Source organism: Cylas formicarius, unplaced genomic scaffold (assembly GCF_029955315.1).
Source record: "Cylas formicarius isolate icCylForm1 unplaced genomic scaffold, icCylForm1.1 PGA_scaffold_1__22_contigs__length_36826433, whole genome shotgun sequence".
In the NCBI taxonomy this organism is placed as follows: Eukaryota; Metazoa; Arthropoda; class Insecta; order Coleoptera; family Brentidae; genus Cylas; species Cylas formicarius.
In genome coordinates, this window is record NW_026844264.1 from 16887865 (window position 1) to 16893864 (window position 6000).

Consider the following 6000-nt stretch of genomic DNA (forward strand, 5'->3'; position numbering starts at 1 on the left):
CAAAAAATTGTTTGTCAAGTAAAATCAGCACCTATGCTTTTTTTTCACAATGAGACCCAAATAGTAGCGCTTCCTTCTATTCGTGTGGGAAGTGTTATGAATCGGAAACTTTCCAAATTGAAAATTTCCATTTCCATCGTCCCTTGAAGAAAAGGAAACTGGTGACTCCATATTTTTTAAAACTTTAAGCGGAAGTTTAGTTTTGATATATGTTGAAATGTCTGGCATTAATAAAGACGAAATTAGCATTATTTTGCAACTTCTTTGCTATCTAAAGCTGCAGTGATCAGAATGCAAGCTGGCAGGGATATATCTGATCACCGCATTATTATATAACGCTACAATATGAGATCGATCGCTTCGACGGCTCCAACTCAAGCGAGAGAAAATTTGGAATTCTTTTAATTACCTGACGTTTACAACCAGAGGTATTTTCACATTTTAATTTGAACTAGTTCTTACTGACTGCCTAACGGTGTCTCTCCTATTTCGACCCTGAATTTCCAAGTCTAATACTCAAACTATTGGCAATTTCTATTTTCCGTGGATACAATAACCTAACTAAAATTAATACCCTCCTTTTATCAGTGTGTATACCTCATTTCTCATTAAAATTTCTATTAATTAAAATTCAAGAAGTATATTTAGGCTTGTTCCTTTACTCTCTAGCTATTTTCCTTCTTCACACTTCCCTAACTGATACTCCTAAAAGGTAATCTTTAAATTTATGGGCTACTCTTCTATTTCTGGGTGTTCTTTTCGGAGAATGCGTGCTGTTGCTCCTGGGAATTGCACTCTATGTTCCTTCGCCCTCGTCGATTGTTATGTTATTCTGCCGCATAGTCTACAGTGTGGCGTGGTGGTAGGAGTTAAGATTCAAGAGTTAAAGTTTGGGAGAGGATTTATTCTAGCTCTCTCCATAGATATAGAGCTTTATCTAGGATGATCTCTCTCATTAGATTCTTCAGCTTCGATGGTGGCTCCTTAGTGTTATTCGTTTCCTCTAGTTTGGTCACTCCCAGAAGAAACACACCATCGATATTTGCTTTGCCAACTCACATGTTGATTGTTGATAAACAATATGAAAAGCCTGTCCTTCTTATATTGATGATTGAGCCCGAGGAACTATCCACACTGTCCGTGAAAGGAGAGTGAGTGAAGCTGTGCTGGATAATAATGGATCGAAAGGTGCGAATGCAGCGCGCTGACCATCAGGGAAATTTCGATCTAATAAAACTTAATTAACTACAAGTGTGGTCTTAACTTAATTTAAAAGTTTTAAAGGGAGGCAAATGAAAGTTTCTTGTGCGCAAATGTTTTCCTTTAACGAATATGAGAGTTAATAGTTCCTTTGTGTTAATAATTTTTGATATTTACTTGTAGGACAGACATCGCAAAATAAAAACCACCTGAATTTGATATCGTTTGCAAAAGTCGTAACTGTAGCGTTTTACCAGAGTTGAAAGTAAAAGTTAAAAATGCCTATATTGCCATTTTTTTATTAAGGAAGTTTTTTAACTCGATACGGCACTGATCGTTTACCGAGTAAACGACTTTGCATCAGTGTTGAAGTTTTTATGCAGAAAATTGCTGTTTTTCCACGCAAATTGACACGTTCATTGTTGGTAAAGAAAATATAATAATTACGGACACGTGTAAAGACTTACGCAACTGCTTTTGTGAGTGTGGGTGCGACCGTAAAAATTGCGGCGAAAGCAATCAGCTGCGTCGCATTCGTTTCGTTTCACGCAGTTCTATGCAGTTAAGTGGCATTGGTGTGTTTGACCATTTGTCATTTTTGCCAATAAATGGGCCTTGTCCAAACAATGACGATGCAGTCGCCGACAATGTTACAGGCATGAATTTGAACAATGCAATACAAATTTTTTACATTGACTTCGCTTAGATAATTCAAGTTGATATAATATAAATAAGATGAAATGGATATACCTTACACGGCTATAACGTTATTTTTAAACTGCGATCTCCTTTTCCCAAGAAATTTAATGGGATTTGGGTATACATTTAAAAAAAATTGACAACTGCGTCGAATTCACTAACATTCAGCTGCCATGTTAAACTCTGAAAGGTCTTATTAGTTGAAAGCTAGGTTTGAAATGATTTCCACATGCTTATATTGAATATCCTTTCTCAAGATTATTTGACGGTGGTTTCAGGGCATTATCAGCTGAGGTATTCCATGATGGTCAAGAGTTCTGAGAGTGGCAGATAGACGGATAGGTAGTTGCCAACCTGCACCCTGGTGTTTAAAATTAGAATTCTAGTGACTTTCCGGCAGTGGTTGGAAAAGTTCGTTTTTGAAAGTGACAAGTATTTTTGAATGTTTCAAAGAAACTTCCACAAGCTACTGTAACACTTAAAAAACTTCTGGATTCCTCCTGCGTCGGTTTTGGTTGAGTCGAACTTGCTAATGTTTCGCCTGACTGAAACTAACTCACATTTTACTCTTGTACCTGCTTCAGAGCAGAAGAATACTATAATGCTACCGTGGCCGCCATCAATATAGCGAAAATTTCGGCCTGAAACACGGTGCAGCACTGGCCTAGAGGGACCGACAGCAGTACGCTCCAGCTCCGGCCAAATCTCCAATTCTGGACCCGTCCGTGACAAGTCCATCCCAGGAGCCAGCTCTGCCTCCTCTCCACTCTTCCTTTGATGGGAAGAGAAAGGTCCATTTGTCAAAGAAGGTCATCTCAGGGATCATGACATCACTCGGCATGCCCATGACACCGCGATCCCCTGGCCATCCCTCTAAAATGTCATACGGGCCCCGCTTGAAGGTTCTCTCTCTCCAGAACCCGCTTTACAGCCGTCCTGACCACCAGAGTCACTAGGGCCCTCGTGGGTGTCGTCCTCATGGCGCCCGTTACGCAGAGGCAATCTCTGCAGTTTATCCCGCTCTTTTGGTCCCCGACCACCATGCCACTGCCCTATGCGTGAGCATAGGCGCCACTATGGTACCGTAGATCCAATGCATGATCTTTGGCCGGGACCTCAAGTGCCCCCCACAGCTCTCCGGCACGCCCCCAGAGCTCCAAAGGCCGACCTGGTCCTTGATCTTATGTGTTCCTAGAAGGACAACTTGGAGTCTAACCATATCTCAAGTACATGGCGGGATTGACAGTTAACTTGCTGTTCTGGCACCATTGAGAGAATATTACCAATGCCCCGTCCAGGAGCCCCTGCATCCTTCCCACGTTCGTCCCCTGTGTCATTATCACAAGGTCGTCTCCATATGCCTGGGCATTAACCCCCAATTCTTCCCTCAGAATATGCAATATCTCGTTCACCACTAGGCACCACAGAAAGGGGAGAGCGGATCCAGTTTACAACGACCATTCCCACTCCAGTACGCACTACCGCTCTGCGAGTACAGGGCTATATTATTGAAAGCCCTTTCGATGACCGCGAGCACGCACACCGACATTGAGCCCATACCCTCATCCAACCTGGAAGTCAGATGGTGGAGAGCCGAGCCCAAAGACCTGCCAGTTCGTTACGCATGCTGGGTTGGCTCTAAAGGGGCTTCCAGCTCCACCAAGTGCCTCAGATACCAGTCCACAAATCTCTCCAGGGTTTTCATAATGAAACTGGTGAGGCAAACGGACCAGTATGACTTCGGGTCCGTGTAGTCGTTCTTCCCTACTTTGGGGATGAACACTACCCTGGTGTGTCTCCACAGCTCAGGCATCAGCGGGCTGGAGACCTCCGTCCTTTTGCTGCAGAGCCGGAAAAAATCGGACTAACTCCCACTTTGGTGACAGGTAAAGACCTGAGTCGCGGTTAAGATTGTTAGGTTGCTAATAGATTTCTATAGACTCTCGGATTTTTCGTTGGTAGAAGAATTGAATAGATGCAAGAATTTTAGTTTAATCGAATAAGATTTTATGTCCGGTTTCGTGATTGTCTCCGGCAACTACTGATAAGTTTATTTGTCTTAGTCTTAAGGCTTTTTCATATTCTTTGAGCCTAGTTGATATTTTTCGTCCGGTCTCTCGAATGTAATCTTTGCCGCATATGCGTAGAATGCTGTAAACTGCTAGCATCTGGATCGAAGATGTTGAGAGATTTTTGTGACAAGTGGTAAATCTGGTTTTGACGTTATATTTCTTTAGAACTTTTGATATGTGGTCAGGGATGTTTTCAATGTAAGGACAACAGTAGCAAGTGTGGGATTGCTGTAAACAAGAGAGTTGATAACCGATGATTTTTGGCCCGGATGATGATGTGACAATGCATTAAGGTATCGGTCTGTGTGCTTAGGTTTCCTGTAAACACAATGACCCAATGTTAGGTCTGTTATTAGTTTCTACTTCAATGCTAAAACGTATGTTAGGGTGTATAGAGTTTAAATGTCTAAGAAAATCTACTAGGAATTCTTGATGAGAGCTTTATTCTCAAACGCTTCCATAAATATATTCGCAATGACTGGTGATAGTGCAGAACCCATAGTTGTTCCCGACGTTTGTTCAAAAATTTGACCGTTATAAGAAAAATATGTTCCAGACAAGCATTTTTCAGTTAAGGTGAGAAGATTTGGATCCAGATTCTCGGATTTTAATACATCTGAAATGATGGTGAGAGTTTCAGGAATAGGAACTTTAGTAAAGAGAAATTCTAGGTCGAAACAACCAGAATATCTTGTGTATCTAATGTAATGCTTTTTAATTGTTCAATGAAGTTAAAGGAATTAAGTACGAAACTATCAGTTTTCCCTGTAAGAGGATTTGAATAAGGAAGGTAGATATTTTGCTAGAAAATATGTTGGAGAATGGGCTGACAATAGCTCAAAGGGCCTGGTTTGTGAATCTTTGGGAGTCCGTAGAGAGAGGGACTTTTAAAGTCATGGGGGGTGACAGATTTTTTCACGGAGTCTGATAGAGAAGAAGCCTTAAAGACATATTTAAGGTTGCGTTCCATAAATGTTGCAGGATCTTTTTTAAGATGATGATATGACCCGTCTGTAAGAATATTTTAAATCTTTTCCTGATATTCATTGATGTTCACTACCGTAACATTTAATTAATTTGCTTTTAGGATTACGATGTTGGGATTAGATTTTAGAGATTTTAGGGCAATGTGTTCAGGCTTTGCAATATTAGATTTAGGAGGTTTTGATTTTTTAAGGATTTTTGCGTTTTCAAATCAAATTTCTGTTTGAGAGGCAGTTTGTTTAGGATTGTTTAGTTTAGGAACCTGTTGAAAGAACTGATTTTTTGGTTTCCGATAGTTGATCGTTAGTGTTTGGTAGTTGAGAAGAGTTTGATGGTTTGCCTAATATTGACGTTTGTTTTTCAAATTTTTATTTTAATGTGGTTTAACAACGGGGTATGTTTTAATGCTTTAATTACAAGCTTTTAAAATTTTACAAAACACTTTACGCATGAGAGTTGGAAGACATTCTCTTAAATGGGCAGTTCAGGCATATTGACATTAACTTTTTTATGTCAAATTCGTTCTTAACATAATAAGGGACATTAGCAATAAGTGTGCCAAATTTAAAGTTAATAGGCAAAATAGAATAAAAGTTACAAGGGAAAATACATTATTTTTTCACCATGTAATTCTGTTATTTTTGAGTGTTCGAAAAACTCTTATCCAAATTTTAATATTCATTTATCGAGTAAAATCGGTCCTTAAACTTTTTGCTTACCATTTCCGCACATCCTATATAACTGATCTATTAAAATTTACAAATATTTGGTCAGTTTACACAAAACTGCACTGAGAAGACGGTTTATAATGACTATATAAAATATTGTCGTTCAGATTCAATAATATACATACAAGTACATTCAACATTAAACCGTCTCCGTGGGTAGAATGATGATCCTGCAGCATATAGTCCATCCCACGCGGTATATCAATTTCGACCTTTAACTGTAGGAGTCCTGTGGGTGCAACTGTGCCGCTTTGCTTTATCGAAGAGATGTGCTAAAACATTGTGTCATTTTAATCCAGATGAGAAGTCTGACTTGC